The sequence below is a fragment of the Excalfactoria chinensis genome, chromosome 5, assembly GCF_039878825.1.
Source record: "Excalfactoria chinensis isolate bCotChi1 chromosome 5, bCotChi1.hap2, whole genome shotgun sequence".
Lineage (NCBI taxonomy): Eukaryota > Metazoa > Chordata > Aves > Galliformes > Phasianidae > Excalfactoria > Excalfactoria chinensis.
Window position 1 is genome coordinate 47,491,663 of NC_092829.1, and position 18,523 is coordinate 47,510,185.

Sequence of the window (18,523 nt, forward strand, 5' to 3'; positions counted from 1 at the left end):
TTATTGGAACTGAAGCTAATAAATCAAATAAAATGAGGGAGTGTTTCCAGGAGCCAAAAGGCCTTATTCTAATGCTGAGGTGGGACAACCTAGGGAGCTCTCACACACTGCTAAAATCAAACGTGAAGGTCAGTTGACCTACAAATGGCTTTTAAATTTCGCTCTGAGCAGAAGTGTTAACAGAACAGCAAACAGCCCTCTGGGGGATGTAGTTTTCTTCTAGGTCAGGTAACTGGAACTGGAGCATTGACTCTTTACCAGTGCTCTACATGATGTTATGATGTGGAATACTGATAACAAAAATTCAGAAAACCATGACAGTCATTATTTTTCTGCTTCTTGGTTTGTCTTTCACGAAAATCTGTTTAGCTTAAATTTGGTAATCATTCTGGACCCACAGTATTTGATAGGTCATTATTCAGTAAGACAGTTCCATACCCTCAATGAAGTAGTATTTTCTACATTTTCGTTCATTTCTTCCTGTTTCTTTAAGCCAAGATTCTTAAAATTCTAGATATCATAAAGTTTAGCTCGCACATTCAAGACTATTAATTTCCTTGAAATTTGGAACTGATCAAGGAAAAATCATTCATGTTAACTAAGGTCATTGAAAATGACATGCTCACCTTTTGAATACTTAATTATGTGAAAACCTGCTTGAAATTTCTTTTAATTTTTAAGTCAACTCTAAAATATAACTTCATTCTATTCCTTTAGAATAGAAATCTGTCTATATATCTAATGTCTCTAATAGGAAATCTAAGTCTCCTTCATTATGCAATTTGCAGTGTGAAAAAAAGAAACATCTGAAAATCCATTTAAAAAAAGTTAAATGATTAACGGATAGAAAAGACAAAGTGGGTTTAAATCCTAAAATTATATGTATTTAAAACTTGTAAAATGTCTGAACCACTGATTTTCAGGATTTTAATACTTGTATATCTCCAGGGTCAGACTAGTAACATCAAGATCAAGTCTTCAGTCTTTTAAGAGGTAGCACTACGTACTTCTTAGTAATATGCAGGTGACATCTATTAGCTAATTCTAAAAACTTACAAAACTCCATGTCGATTTTTTTGTAATACATTGTTGAAATTAAGACAATTTGAGCTGAATATATTTTATATAGAAAATGTCTGTTGCCTCCTAATGTAGTGAAATTAAGCTCAGAGTTCTAGCTGGGTCACATATGCAATCTGGTAAAGGTGGGGGAAATCCAAACAACAGGAAAGCTCAAGTCATCTCCACTGAATTACTTCTTTTACTTCTTTCTCCCTAACATATTCTCATTTGAAGTGAGTATGAAACAAAAGTTCTGTTTCTCAGTATTGCTAACTTTGGTTGGTTAAGACCATCTGGTTCATCTTCTAGTTGATAACAGACCCAGAAGATACATTCTGGCTGGTGACAGAGAATAGAGACAGCCAGGGACAAGACTGATAGCTGTATTTTAAGAAGGAGTCAAGAAACATAAGGGTTTTTAGGATTTTTCAGTGAATTTGTATCAATTATTTCTGATTTAAAATTTATCCGTGCCTCCTTGATTTCTTAAATTGGTGAAGGTGAAACAATAAAAGCAGGGGGGTGAAACTACTAGAATTAAATATCTATATATACTTATATATATATATATGTATGTATTATTTTTTTGTTTCTTTCCTTTCATGTCTTCATACTAGGACAGTGATACCAGGTTTAAGAAAATAACAGTTGTTGCACATGTTAATAAAGCTGTGGAATGATCTCACCTGATTTTATTGACATATGTGTGGTAGGTGTTGTCCAGTCCACTTAATGTTTTTACATAACACACAATTTAGAGCTACTGTTTTCATTTTATGAACTTGTGTGTTTGGTTTTTTTTTGTTTCTCCACACTAAAAACGTATCTTCTGAACTACAGGAGAAAATGATCTTTGATAGATGATTGCAATCAGGATGATGGTATATAATTTTGATTAATCAACAGAGTTTGTTTAATTTTGATGTTTAACTTTGAATTATCCTCTAGTAAAGTATATGCTCTTTGCTTTCATTCAGGGTGAATTACAGTATAAAGTTAGGGCAAATGTTATTTACAGTTCCTGCACACTGTGAACTGTAGATTTCCTACATTTTGTCAGGAAAACTTCAGTAAGACATGACACTGTGTAGTGAATTCCACATCAGTAACACATTTAACAATATATACATTATATGCAATGACTGTCTGCTGCTTGAGATCTCCAGAATACCTTCCGTTTATTCATATGTTTCATTTACTAACACACTTTTGTGATTATTGTGTTCAGTAGTTTTCTGTCTTTTCTAGTCTAAGTGCCATTTCCACAACAGTAATACTTTGACTTTATGTTATCAAGTGTAATCTTCTCTTGACAGCCTGCTAGTTCCTGTATGCCTACTTGAGAACTGTTTTGAAATGGAAGTAATTTCTCCATGATATTTTCTAGATTTTCCTGTATTTCCTTATGTTCGCCAAAGGACTTACTGATTATATATTAACTTGGTCTTCTTTCATGTTAGTATGATCTCTTCTCTCACAAACAAGAGAACCACACGTATCATAAGAGGTTGGGAGAAATGATACTGGGTGATGAACAGTGCATATGATCAGAAGTTTAAATTAAAGAGGTGGAAGAAAGAAACATAAATTTATGATGGGCCAGTGGCCATCATTAAAATCATGGCATTTTCATTAATTTGAGAATAACCATTAGAATTTTTTGTGTGAGCTGTGAAGCTGATACACATAGTGACAAGTCAAGAAGTCAAGAAGTACAATTTACAGCATGTATTAAATTCATCTTACAGATTGCATTTCTTTCTCCTGTATTCTCCTCAGTTACTTATGTGGCAATGATTATGTGAAAGGTGTGTATTTCAGTGCCAAAGAGTAACACATCTACCTTTGACGTTTTCTTTTACTGATGTAAATAAGTTTTTGTGCTGTAAATTTAAACAGAATTGCCAGGGTTACAGAGAAGAGAAGTAATAAACAGATTCTGCCAAAAGGAGAGCTTGTTTTGAATATACGTCTATTTTTAAAATTCACTTAAAATATTTACCTTGGACTTAAAATGTGAACTAAGATTCTGTTTTTATTCAGTCAAATAGACATTGTAAAAAAATTGAATGCCATGTTAGACATACTATATCAATGCAGACTTTCCTATTAAACTCATCATTTAATATGGTGTATATTTTTTCTTCTTTCTTCTCCATTATTCGGTATATGTCTATATTGCCATAATTCACTCTACATAGCACTACTCTCAGTGAAAAGGTACAACTGTAAGCTCTGATTTGGGACTAAACATTGCCAAAAGTCATGCAGTGGAAATCATTACAATACAGATTCACTTTTTTTTTTTTTTTAAGTTGAAAGGCAGATCCAAGAACTATACTCCCCTTCCTCTCCACTCTTATATTTAGAGTGAGGAGTGTTATAGTAGTGGCTAAAATGTTAGAATATTAAAATGACAAGACATCTTAAAAAAAATAAGATACTGGAGAAAGCATGAAATAAGTGTTATTATTTCTTGCATATCTTGAACTAAAGGAAAGAGTTTTAGTGGCAGTCTTACTCAGAATGGCACTTATGGATGTAAGTTAACGTTTGTGCCAGAAATGGGATGTGCAAGCAGAAATCAAAGGGTCTCCTTTTTACATTTAAATTTCAAGGATAACCTTTGCTTTATCCTATGTATGCTAAAATAATTTTATTTAGTGGACACAAAATTGTAGTTAAAGCCAGTATATTTTTACATCATGACAAGGGAAAGCAACATTTTTGCAGCTGTGCAAATACTTAATTTAGGGTAGAGGTGATCTGGAAAGAAACCACGAGCATACTTTAATGTCTTTGTCTGTGCTCAAAAATTTCTTTGAACAATAAGCATGTGAGGGGTGGTGAAGGAATTACAAAGATGAAGAAATTTTTGTGTGCAGAAATGTTGGGTCCATGCCTGCTTAAGTATAAAGTTGTAGCTTCAAAATAAATTCATCAGACTTAAGGGTTTTATTTGCATTCACTTTTTTGAATCAAGGTACTACATTCTAAGCAAGATATCTCAATATCAAAGATAAAGTGTGTTTGTTCTACTATTCTAGTTTTTATACTGTTTTAATTTTATCTAATCCTTTGCAAAAGATTAGAGGTAGCCTGTGCCACAGGTTGCGATACCTATTTGGGTATGAATATATATAAACAATGTCAGTAAAATGTGGGAAAATCTTTGTTTGAGAGTTCTACTTTGCATATTCAATATCAAATATTGTATTTCTTAAACTGCTTGAAGACAGGCCTGAGTTTAAAAGCTTACAGTAAACGCAGTGACTATTAGTAAATATGAGAATATGTTTATGACCTGAAGTAATTGTGATTGCAATGAGTAACACTGTAGAATACAAAGAAGTTCTGTGTGTTGTTTGTCCTTCTGAGTTCTGATCACTATTTCTTGGCATATGAATTAACTAGTTAAAGTTAAACCGCTAAACCTGGGTGGATTTGTTAATGGCTTCATTTCTATTCAGGCATGTATTAACTTCAGAAATCTTCTGATCATTCATTATTATTATTATTATTATTATTATTATTTTTCTGGTTAAAGTAGACAGTTATGAGCAGCTCTTAACTATAACTACTAAAGACGGACTAGGCTTTAAAAAGACAAGACTCCTTTCAACAAATGGATACTATTAAAATATAAGGAGGACTTTTAGATTCAAAAGCAAATTTTTATTTTTACCACCTGTAACAGTTAAATGAAATGTCAGTATAGTTAAGTTTTCATTTCTGTATCACTGTTTACCACCATTGTCTGAGGAATTCTGACCTTTTCAGTGATTAAAAAATAAATTAAAAAAATAAAAAAATGAGGCTTTAGTGAAGCCACACAGTAGGTGAAAAAGTTAATAGGAAAACAGCTTGATCCACATTCACCATGCCTCTTGTTAGTCCTAATTAGAGACAACTAAAGTCTTCTGAAACTCAACTTCTGTTGGTAAAGCAGGACCTAGCCATTCAAAGATGAAGTAGTTCAGGGTCTTCCTCATACCTGTTTAATTTCCTATTTGAAAATGGTGATAAATGGAGGAGAAATTTATAAGACAAAACAAAGCAAAAAACTAACCCAACAACTACTAGATTTTTCAGATATTATTTACCAAAAATGAGAATTGCACATATGAAAACTGGTAGAATTTCTTACCTCTAAAATTAAATGTTATTGAATTTAATTTCTGCAAAATTTGTATGTACTCTTTGACTGATGAAAAGCTGTATTTTCTGTTGATTTTCCAATGTAAAACAAGCAGCTACTTTGTAGTCATATCACTTTTCTCAGAAGTATTGTTACAATGTTAATACTACTGGACAAGTGTATTTACATAGCTTACAGTAAAGAGATTTTTTACTTTTTCCTCTTTAATTGACCTCTGGAAATTTATTGCTGGAAAGTACTATTCCACCTCAGTGTTTGTTTAATGGATACATATCAAGATCTTGAATAATTAACTCTGACACATACTAGGTATTCTTTCTAAATAGTGCTTTCATTAATTTCTATTCTTCAGATCCATGTGTGCTTATTAAAGAAAGTTGAATGCAACATATCATTAAAAGTTCCTACTGGTGTTCTATACAATGTAGTTATTAACTTTATTACTAACTTCTTTTAGAGGAAATGTCTTCTGCAGTACATTTTATATTCTAGAATTACTATTATATTTAATGATTCCTGATAATCAACCTGTGACTTACTGACAGCTTCTTATTTTTTTTTTTTTTTTTTTTTTTTTTTCCCAACTCACTTCCAGTTCATCTGAAAGCAATATTTTTGTTTTGTTGTCTTCAAGTGCTTGAGTTTGTATGCAGTATCTTAACACTTTTACCTTTTGGCTGCACAATATCAAATCAAGGTTTACTTTTTTTTTTTTTTTTTTTTCTTTTTCTTTCCCTAGCACTGACAGTACTTTCTCAGTTTATTTTATTAGTACTCCTGGCCTTTGGGAAAATGTCATTATTGAAAATTTGATAGAATCCAGCACATAAGAGGATATCAATTGAAAATTTGATAAAATCCAGCACATAAGAGAATATCTTTGAACAGAAAGTAAAGACCTGGTGTGTTCTCAAAATGAAAAGTTTTCATAGATACTTCGACACGCAACAGGGTTGTGTGGATTGACAGACAGCAACACTACCTCAGAAAAGAATGTATAATATTAGTTTCAGTAAATAAAGTGTATTATACTTTAGGTATTACTTTAGAAGATCATTAATACATTATAATTTCTCACACTTTTTTTTTTTTTTTTTAAATCAGTTCATCTCAATTAAATAGAAAGGACAGTATACTCTTACTATTTCTGTGGTTCCAGTAGTCTTATAAGTTCAAAACAGGTCAGTCCTTTGGTTTCTTATAGAAACCTTAGCTGATCCACTGTCTGAGTTGAGGGATTGGGGTGGGGTCTTGCAAAATACAGTGCCATCTAGGCAAGAAGTATACACAGATATGCAGCATGATGAATCCCTAACACACTACTGTATCTAGAAATGGAGGACATAATTTTTTTTTGTTGTTGTTATTCACCTCTATTCTGCCCCTGTGAGAACCATTTGGAGTACATGTCCAGGCTTAGGCCTCTCAACACAAGGAAGGCATGAAGCTGTTGTTGTGAAAAGAAGGAAAATATAATTTTAACTCTGTAAGAAATACATGTTTGAAAAACCATATCCTGGATTTCGATGATTCAAAAGTTATTAAGGGCATAGAAAATTGTTTCTGGAATGTGCATATCCAAACCAAAGCTGCTCCTGAAGAAGTAAATAATAGTTCTATATATATAAACCAGAAAATAACAGACTTCTTTCTTAAGTCTTACAATATTATTCTCCAGTATTGTATGCAGTCATGCTATTAATCATCTAAATAATTGATGATTCACATTCAGAAGGAGGTCATCCCAACTGGCAGACTTTTGAATGTTAGATTTTTATCCCTACAGGTAAACTAACCAAAAATCAAAATGGTGCTATCATTTTGTGACCTAAAGTAGGCAAGTTGCCATCATAATGTGATGTCCAGAAGTTGTTTGCATGCATAGATTCATAAATATGTATCATATTTTTTTTACTTTGAATGCTACATGCATTCTAATGGGAACTGTCAACAGATAAAAGCTGTTTTAAGTGATCGAACAGAAAATGTGGTTTATCCTTGATGTTTGATGGTTCTGTATGTATTTAATAGTCAGAAACTCCTGATTTCCTTTTTCTTTTTTTTTCTTATTTATATCCCCAAAATATTTATCACAACATTCAGTTCATTTTGGCCTTCTGAAAACTGATCAAGGGCAGGACAGATACAGACTGCTTCATTTTAATATTTGGTGATTCAAAACTATTTCTTTAATTGTAAAGCACTGTAAAAAATGTCTAAATGAAGCATGCTCTCACTTTCACCTTATCCAGAACATAGCGCTCATCTCAATGGATGATTGTGTTAGCCTTAAGATGTCAATTACACATCAATATCCAGGTATTTTATGTTGATGAAGGTGTTTTTTCTGAAAAACACGATATGGACAATCCTTTGTTGAAAAGATGCAATGTAGTCAGTGCTGTTGCCAGGACAGCTGCTTTGTAAGACACAGCTATTTTGGGAAAAAAAGAAAAAAAGTTCCTTTGTGACCATTCTTTAAAGAGCTTGGAAAAAAAAAATTAAAAAAAAAAAAAGAATTATTGAAGAAATTTCTTAAGGCCAGTGTTATTCCTGAGGCTGAGCTGCTGCAGAAGTAGATACATGAAATTGCGAGTGCTTGGAAAAATTTAGATTCTACAGAATGTTATTTCAGTAAAATGTTTAGTGATCAATTTTGGATGGACTGTCAGTTGTGATGCCTGTAAGTTTAGACATATTTAGCTTTTACATAGGATTGATAAATGGCCCTAGGCTACTATTTTGGGAGGTTTTTAAGCATGTACCACTTTTCTCTGTGGAAAATACATTTCATGTCATCACAAATGATACAGTGCAAGTTCTGCATTACAAATAAGGCATAAATGATTAAATTATTTTATAAAGTATAAGTCCTTAACTGAAGTGTCTTTGATAAAATTTATTTCTGTTTAGTATGTGAGGGGGGAAAAAAAAACACACACAAAAATCTTTAAGCTCTTGAGTGTTTAGGAATTCTGATTATTTCTGGAGTTATATTTATAAGTGAGACAACATTTCTGTAGAAGTATTTAAAGAAAACATAATTATTGCACTGTGTGTGTTCCTTAGATGCCTGTAGATACCTTAACCTTCATAATCATGCAGACTGTGCATGCAACTTGAATGCTGAACTTGTTGGAGTCATAAGATATTCATTCCTGCTTAATTGCTCCAAGAGAATTCAGATCCATGCATATAGGTGTCTTGAGCACCACTGATTGTACTCTCACTTGAGAACAAAACCCCAAATTGCTATCTAATCAGTATTTGTGATGAACTGTGTTGGAATCCAAGGATCAGTTTGGGGTGATTGTATAGATAGTGGTCAGTCTTAATGGCCTCTATCTTGGGTTGGCAGCCTGCAGCAAGGAAGCACAATCGGTGCTGCTGGCATAAATAACAAAAGGTTTTGAATAGATTTTTTTTTTCTTTTTCTTTTTAGATCAAACACCGCTGAAATATCTCCAATGTAAAATTAAAATCAGCTCAATTTATAACAAAATAATGTTCAAGTTTTTTTGTGTTTTTTTTTTTTCCTAGTGAGAATTTCATAATGAAGTTTTTGATTTAGTGCCTAACTATGCTGTTTGACAGTCTAAATTGTTAAAATACATGACTTTGTCCTCTGCATTCAGAAAGACTGTGGATACTGCACAGATGATATTTCATTGATGTTAAAACAAACAAACACACACACACACACACACACACACAAAACAATATAAATATAGTATGTTATATTTGCTCAGTACTCTTGCACTGATATCATGAGTCATAGAATCATAGAATGGCCTGGGTTGAAAAGGACCTCAAAGATCATTTAGCTTCAATTCCCTTGTGAAGAGCAGTGTTGCCAACCTCTAGACAAGGTTTCACAGAGCCACATCCAGCCTGGCCTTGAATACATCCAGGGGCAATGAATGGGTGTAAGCAAAGGCATTAACTATCTTACTTCTGATTCTTCTAGGCTACAGAATAAAATAAAAGTGAAGATATTGAACAAGGATTTACTATGCTATTATTTTTGAACAGTTGTGAAGAGTTTATCAGTGACTGAACCTAAATATCATATGTGCCTGAAGAAACAAAGAGATACAGATGACCAGTGTCAGATAATATGCTTTAAGGGTGAATCAGTCAGGACTCTTCTACATGTTTTATAGTACACTTCATTTTTCAGTGTAGTACTGAAAAAAAAATGAGCACGAGGGGAAAAAATGGAAAATAAAATAAGCCACCCTTGTCTTCTCAAAAAATAAGTCAATTTTTCTGCAAGTTAATTATTTGGCTAGCTCATGCTTCTGTTGATAAACAAGGCATATCTAAACAGTTATATGCTTTTTTACTTATACTGTAGTTCTACTTGTTTCCTCTGGTAGACCTTTATTACGTCTCACCATCCACACTGTAAAGGTGAGAAGCAGTACTGCATTTTACATATATGATGTTTCCTTTAAGGTAAAAAAGTCTAGAAACTAGTAAAGTAAAATAATTACTTCTTTACTCTCTACTTTTGCTGGAAAAAATCTACTTTCTCTGGACATAAAATTCTTTAATAATCCCTAGCAAAGAACAGTTTAGCAAACTGGGTTGTATGTGAGGGAATGCCTCATTTAGACCTCAGATATATTCTCCATTTCATTGCAAGTCTAAAATTAAAGAATATTACCTTGTTTCCAAAATAATGCAACACTCAACAATTGTAACATTACAGTTAAACACTTTTATGGAGACTTTCATTTTACAATTATTCTAATGATTTTTCTGCTTTGTAAACTTTTTCCTCAAGATAGCAATAGAGGCCCATTCTTCGTAATGTGCTTCTGAGAAGCCTAGGAGCTACAGATGATGATGGTAAAAGAAATTAGTCTGGATACATGAGCAGTCTAAGTAGTTGACTCTGTGAAAACCGAAGCATCTGTATTACTTATTCCAGTTTAGAGTCTAAAGCAATTCATTGGAGCTACTGAACAATGGAGTGCTCAGCCATTGTTACAGAATACCTGCCCTGGCCTTTGGTATTCTGGAGATATTTACATGTTAATTGCTTAGGATTGTTTTGCTAGTTCCTTAATATGTAAGAATCTGAGATGAACAGTGGAAAGTGCCTAAATTGGAAATTGTGTTTGATTTTGAGTTCATTTTTTTGGTGCAAGAATGTCTATCTCAGAAGACATTGTATTTGCTTAATTATCACAACAGAAATTTGTGACGTAGGAAACCTGGGTTTAGAAAGCATTTTTATTCTTTGATAGGTCTGCAAATCAAACAGCTTGTCATGTATTATTACTGCAATATTTTTTAATTTAATATGAACACTGTCATAGAGACTGCTCTCTCTAATAGCAGACAACAGTTCTGCCCATCGATGTGGTTGTCACTCTCAGATTCAGAATTCCCACTTCATAGAAAGGATCCTACTCAGAAAGGATCTGTTCTTATAACTGAAAAATGTGATGTGAAACAGGAAAAAAAAAAAAAAAAAGTAATCAGTAATCTTTGGCTGATTTACACACAGTCTGTGTTTGAGGCTGGAGGAAAGTGAAGTTAGATAAGCAATGAAAATGCTGAGTTGCTGTCAGTGGAATCAAAATTTAGCCACTGGTTCATTATTTCACCCTTTTTTAAAAATTATTATTATTATTATTATTTATTTTTCCCTCTACATGTAAATTCCTCCATCTAATTACTTAGCAGAGGTTTCTTTAGGGAGCCAGTGCTGTGTTTCTTTTCGAGATGACTACCAACTGAAAACTACCAGATTTTGAAGCACTTTTTGTTTTACATACTAATAATTTTATGAAGTACGGATGTGTGGGAAAAATTTCTATGGATAACATTCTCAGTAGAAGTTATGTGATGAAACGTCAAAGAATTTCTTTATGATTTTTCATACATTTTCATCTGACTCGTGTGGCAATCACCAAGTTTTGCAGGTTTTTCATTTGCAAGATCTTAATGTTATATAATTTCTTGCAGATTAATCTTACAGTTTGTATATGACATTACAAATGAAGATTCAACAAATAACTGAGAATGCATAAAATGTTAGATGGCAGATATAAGAACAACATGGACTACATAATACTTATCAGTGGTTGTTTTATGCAAATGAAGTCATATTCCACATTATAACAGTAACTTTTCAAAGTCTTGCTTAGGCTACCAGACAAAATCCCTGTACAATTCCTTCACTTTTAAATGGTACTTCTCAAGGGGATTCTCATAATGATTCAAAAACCGTATTGATTTTCTTCACAGTCATCAGCAATTAGTCTGTTCCTTTGATAGGTAATCAATGATTCCTTCATCAACTCTATAAACAGAAGAAAAATAAATATAATTTGATTATTGGGAAGATTTATTATGTTTTAGGCTGTTTAAAAATGTAAGGATTCCCTTCAGCTTATCAATTCCTGATGTTCTCTTTCATAACCATTTAAAATATTTAGTAAAATTTTCACTTGATACTTTCTGTAGCACCTTTGCAGGCACGTAAAATTTTGACCTTGCTATTATGATGTGATATTCACTAAATCAGCAGTCATGGTTGCCTCATATTAAGTATCTTTGGTTGCACCTATCTGTGAATAAGAAGGATCTTGAACTTCAAAGATAAGTTTCTCTGAATTTCATGAATGTTTACTGGGGTATATATGAATTGTTGGTACTGATACTTCATATAAAAAATTTCATGCAATTGCAGATTGACCATAAGAAAATTACAGTTTTTGAGAACATACTAAAGTAAAAAATCTGAAAAATGCTGAACTTCACGCAATCCACATAACTTTTGAACTTCCTTTAAGTAAAAAGATTTTATATTACTATTATTTTCAGAAATATAACACTTTCTTGTAATGTGTGTGACCTGCTATATTAATCTCATTCAATCTGTGTGCATGTCCTTTCTTTTCCTTTGTGCATACAGTCATATTTTTGCAGCACTGGAAAGCAAAAGTTGGAAAGAGTTTCTATGGTTTAGAATTAAATAAGTTTTTATGCCACACAGGTAATGGCATTTGACTTTACAGATTTGATGTACAAAAAGTGTTCTGTCCAAAATAATATTTACGTGGTTTCCATTTCAGTTACCCATTCTTGACTGCTATATAGAACAGAGAACAGCCTCGTCAGGAAAAAAAGATGGTGCAAGTTCTATATATGGATGTATCTTTTTCATTCTATATTTCTATTGTCCTATTAATGAGGCCTGATAATCCTGCCTGGCAACTACTTGATGTAAATTAAGAAATAATAATAATCTAGGAAGAATGGTTAATTAGATCTAACTTACATTTTTAATTACACATTTTAATTTGCTCATTTAGAATCTAACGTGGATGATCATTTTTTAAAACTTCTAAACCTTTAACTGGTTTTAAAGGAAGAAAAAACTAGAAAGCTTTTTTTTTTTTAAATTAGTAAAATGTGTATTTACAATTTTATCATATTTTTTATTTTTATTTTTATTTTTTTTTCTTAAGAGGCAATTTGAACTTGAGATTTTGACTCCAGTTACTCAGTTAGTGCAAGGCCTGATGTTTGGCACTTCTATATACTGCAGTGTTGGAATTAGAGCAGATCTATTCATCATTTATGAACTGGAGGATATGCTAAGAAAGCATGTTGTAACTAAATTAAAGGCATAGACACTTCTGTGTGACTGACTAACTTTAAAATAGTCTTATGCACTTCAAAGTAGCTATAAAAACATGAACTCCTACTTATTTCCTCCACCTCCATTCAATCAAAAACTTTGCATGATTGGTCATACTTCACAACTGATTTTTCATCTCCATAGCAATGGTTCTGACCATAGAGACTTGTGATTCTGTTCTAGTGTGTATTACCATCTGCTGTCCTTTCAGAGAATTACAACACATACATCTATATGTATGCAGACATCTACATATAACAGTTATACGTATTGTTAATGCTTTGCCATCTGGTGCCTGATGCTAAAATTATAGCATAGTGAGTGAGATTTTTCATCCTATCAAGGGAACTCAAAGTAACAGCATCTTGTAACATTGAATGTGTCTGTTTAATTACAATCTAAAAATAAAAAAGAAAAGAAAAAAAGAAAAGGTTTAAGGAAATCTTCCAGTGTAGACTAATATTTTCTTAATGAAATAAAATACGCATTAATGCAAAGCCCGAAAGAGTGGTTAGATGGTGGAAGTACTGAACTGAAACTTTACATTTGGAGCTTTTTTTTTTTTTTTTTTTTTTTTTTTTCCCTATCTCCTAACAGAATTTTCACTTTTTTTTTTTTTTTTTTTTTTTTTTTTAACTGTATGTCAGGAACTGATTTTTCATATATATGGTACTAAACACAACTGATTATTCTCTAATGTATATTCTGATTTTGAAATGTAATGTTCTTATGCTGTAGTTCACTCTCTAATGCTAGTAATTTAAAATAATTATAAATGACAAATGAAACCCAAGCAGTTGAATTCCAATTTTAGATTTCTACCAGTTGACGTAAAAGAGTTCTTTCCATTGACTCACCAACTGTACATAAGAAAATTTGGCTCGTCGTTTTACTGGTATTGCTAGTTGGGAATGAAATTGAAAAAAAAAAATAAAAAAAAAAAATAAAAAAAAATTGGATTCAGACATTGTTTTGGCAGGCATCTGCAAGAATATGTGGGGAAAATATTTTACATATGTATCACATCTAGCATGGAAGTCCACAGTCTGTATGGAACAATAATAGAATCACGGAATTGTTTGAGTTTGAGTGTGCCTTTAAAGATCTTGTTCCTGCTCTCTGTGCAGTGAGTGAAGGAGATTGAATCTGTCATCAAAAACTGAATTTACAAACCAATATCATTGGCAATTCTTACTGCATTCACATTAACTCCACGTTAATTCATCTTGATTAATGTTGTTATGGTGAATATCAAAGGCATTAATAATGATTAACCTATTTATTGCAACATCTTGCTGACTTGGGTAATATTTTTTATAGCTGGCAATAGCATTGTGCATCTGTCTTTGTTATTTATGTAGATTTAGATGCAGAATAATTTATAAGGTGACTGCTACAGTTCTAAAAATGTAGGCTTCAAGAGTTTGTCATTTTCTATGCTTGCTCATAAATTTGCTAGCATTTGCCAACAGGCCTAGAGAATGCCAGATGAATCTATTTCTTCATTTTGTAAGTTTGCGTTGTTACTTGTGTATGTATTTTTGTTGTTTCTGAGTGTAGATTAACCAAGCAGAAGTTGTGGGCTTTGCTTAAATACTTTAGGTGTCTTTTCTAGAGTTGTATACAAATATTACCCACAGCAGAATTCACATTCCTCTGTATTGAACTTTAAGAGTATTTCAAACTCTTTGTAGTTATTGAAGCCATGCAATATGATTATGATGTTGAGAGATTTACATAGAAAATCAAACTTAACTCATGAATGAAAGAAAAGTTGGACAGCATCTAACTAGCTGATGATTAAGTGGATGAGATCTTATCATAGAATTGGAATTCTTTTTTAGACATCAGCAAAAACATGAACTGTATTTTCTTCTGTTAAGTGCGATCATGAGGCAAGGAACAAGTGCAAATATGGCAGAACTATGTACACTTTTATAAGGTGGAACAACATAAATTGTGTATTTAATTATAATATTCAAGATTTGTGAAACATATTGGTAAGTCACAATTTTTCTTATTTCTTTTCAACTCTAACTCAGAATCTACTTTTGGTCTCCTTTAGATTTCCAATAAACTCATTGCTTTAAGGGATTTAGGCAGTCTAGCATTTTCTATTTTATTTTGTTTATTCCAGAGAACTTTAAAAAAATGTAGAGAAGAATTATCTGGCCCACTTCAGAAACAGCTGCTCAGTATGCATAAGTATTCAACATTACAAACATGAAGTGAAAATCAAGAAATACAAAAGTTGTATCTAAGAGGGTCCCAATGAGAGATGGTTTAATAAAATAACTGCTTTTTTAAAAGGCAGAATAAAAGGAATAGAAATCCTAAGTAAGTCTTGTGTCCATTTAGTTACTGGGCACTCTCTTTTCATATATCAATAGATAGATCCTGCATGGATTTTTGTAAGGTGTTCTGCACAGAGCAGATGCTGTCAATGGAGAGAAACTGTCACTTTAGGTTATTTGGGCTATCATATAATTTCTTTACAACAGCTGTATTCCTTAATGGTATTCTCATGAGTAATTCTTGCTGCCTTTTTGTATTCAGGCAAGGCCACACAGATTGTGTAACAGCTAGTACTAAAGTGAGGAGCTGTCTCCAGGCATCTGTTGTGATGAACTGGCTGGATTTGTTCTGCAGACAAAGATCTTGTGCACAACAGTTATCTGGAAACCATACCATATTTGTAGCATGGACATACACCTACTCATGATAACTGCTGTGTAAATCACTGGCTCTTTCACATGCACCAGTCTCATAGTCAGGAGAGATGAACATGTCTTGTTGCTGTTATTAAACAAATTAAAACTTTGACAAAAGTGTAAAAACAGAAATGTCAAAGTGTGTGGTCTTTGGATAACTTCTTAGTTGGACATTTGTTCTTTGAAAATCCATAATACTTGGAGAATTTTAATGGAAACAAGTCTACAGGCCACTAGATAGACATTAAGGCTGGAGAACCAGTGTGGGAGCAATGGGGTGTGGATTTCTTGGTGACAGAAAAGTAACAGAAAAGCTGATTTTTTTATTTTTTTATTTTTTTTCTGAGAACAATTAGTTCTACCTTCAAAAGCTGTTACCTGCAGTGAGACTCTACTGGGTCCATAACATACTTGTGACATATTTTTGTTCCTTTCTTGATTGTTTCTCCCACTAAATCCTTTCCTAGTTTGCTTAACAAATCCTTTCAGCAAGCTCTTCAACATAAAAATGTGCAGGCTGAGAGGTCTCTTTGAACCCTGTTGCTGTATGACAGGAACAGTGCTGTACTGCAGCACTTTGTTCTTTTCACTTCTTCCAAAGATTTCCTTTTTAGTCATTTCTACTGAAGGAATGGGTGGGTACAATTGCTTACTCTTAGCGAGAATGTGATCATCTAAGCAAAACAGGCAATTAAAAAGAGCTTTTGCTGAGATATAAATAACAAGAACTCTTCTTAGTTCTTAAATATACTTTAATTAACAGAAATGCAGTCTATGCCAAGCATTGCACTTTATTTCTTGTTGACTTCCCGACCTTTCAAATCTGAATCGATTCCTGTTTGAACTCACATTTCTTTTGAAAAACAATATTGAATAAAAAAATGCACAATTACAGAGAATCCACTATAACAGCAAATATTTTTTCTAATAGCTGATTTACTTCATTAAACCATGGACATAGTAATCTAATCTTTTCTAACATGCACTCAATGATAGTCACTGAAAAAAAATCTAACCTTCTGGTTGATGGCTTCCAGACTGTAAAGCAGCCTTCTACATTTCATTTCATGGCTGTGTTCTTTTTAGATAGCTACAGTAGCTTATTTAATGTTTTTTCACTGTAATGCTCTCTTTTCACTATCAGAATTCTTTCTGATTCATGGGCACCGTTGTTGAAGTATTAGTCAACAAATGACAAATGAGACGTTATATGTTCTTCTTAATCTTACTTCTCATTCTCTTTTTTACTTGTCCAATGGTAATGTAATAATTTTTGGGCACTATGCAGCATAGAGCATTCATACATCATCCACTAGTTCATTTCAGATTTATTGGTAATCTTGCCAAGATGGATTGTGGACACTGTATTTTGTTGTTGTTGTTACTTGACCGTAAACATGCTTGCAAAGTAACATTTATTCATCTATTTTGCTGTGCTTTTCTCCACACACAGTAACACAAAAATTTGTTCCAGTTTCTGATCAAATAAGGATGCTGTTTCATGTTTGATGCTGTTTACCATTTAATTTCAGTGTATCTTTGCTGAAGCCATGTGTGATGCACAGTGCACTGTATAATGGGAGATGAGAAATCTAATTTCTTTCAAGTTTTCAGTGGAAATGAATGCAGTGGGGTTGGCAGCACCTCAATTGATGCAGGAAAATATGCTAAGGAAGCTGCTTTTTGAGGAGTTAAATGACTCTCGAAATATAGCCAAGAAATTGTTTCTTAAGGTCTACTGAATACAGAATATGAACTTGGTGTAGGAGCTCCTTAAAGAAGAAGCTGGAAACAAAACTGTATGGAGATTTTTTGCTGTTTAAATGGAGTTCTCATTTCTTTATTTTCACATTTGTGACATAACAGTGAAAAAACTTTTTCCTGCGCTAAAGTCACAAGATAAATCCATTTGTTTCTATCACTGGTTCAGTTGAAAAATGAAATATTGAAAATCATAGAAGTAAACTAATAACGTTATTTTACAAAAGCCACTTAACATCCAAGGGATATTAAAGAATATTCAGTCCGAATTGTGACATCTAAACTACTAAAATTCTCTGAACAACTTCCCAAACCAAACAATTTTTCATAGGAGTATGGAATCTATTACCTGTGGTCTTCCAGCACTTGAGGAAAGCTAATTACTGGTAAGGGGACTGACTTTTTACACTGACTGATAGTGAAAGGAAAAGTGAGGATAGAAAAGAGGAGAAGTTTGTTAGATTTTAGGGGGAAATTGTTTACTTGGAGGGTGGTGAGGCACTGGTATGTGTTTCTCGGGTACCTTCTAACTAAAGACATTCCATGACTCCGTGATTCATTAGAATTGAGCCTGATAAACTTATATATTTGGAGATCTTCCACTAGAAATATATTCAAATTGTGGTCTTTGAGAACTTTTAACCATGCTGTTTAAATTCTTCGGGAATATACATTTAATTTTCATGCTGTTTTGATGATAAAGGAGAATTACTGCTCCAGGAATCTTGATCTGGACAGTAACACCAAACACTGGGTAATGATTTCATAGTTGAGGGCCCACTGGCATTACTTGCATGTATAATAGTGCATTTATGGATACATAGATTATAAAATAACTGAAATGAAAAACTATCAAAACTGTTTGGTAACAGCATTAGAAAAATTTTACAAGTATAGTCTTCATTGCTATTGAATGTGTGTGTGCATATATATATGTATATATGTATGTATGTATGTATGTATGTTATATCTATCTATATATGTTATATGTGTGTGTGTGTGTATGTATGTATATGTATATATATGTTTTATATATATATATGTTATATATGTTACATGGAAAGTTTTTGTACCTGAAAGTTTTGTTCAGTAGAAAACAATTAGCCAGATCATTAATGAACTATAATTTAGATAAAATTTATTTTATTTTTTCCTTTTTGAAGGAAAACT

General features: G+C 32.6%; 1 long non-coding RNA gene across 3 annotated transcripts in view; it reads left to right on the forward strand.

The window, feature by feature from the left end:
• Nucleotides 1–18,523, forward strand: part of LOC140253343 (uncharacterized) — a 259,237-nt gene that overhangs the window by 74,727 nt on the left and 165,987 nt on the right. The window lies entirely within an intron of this gene.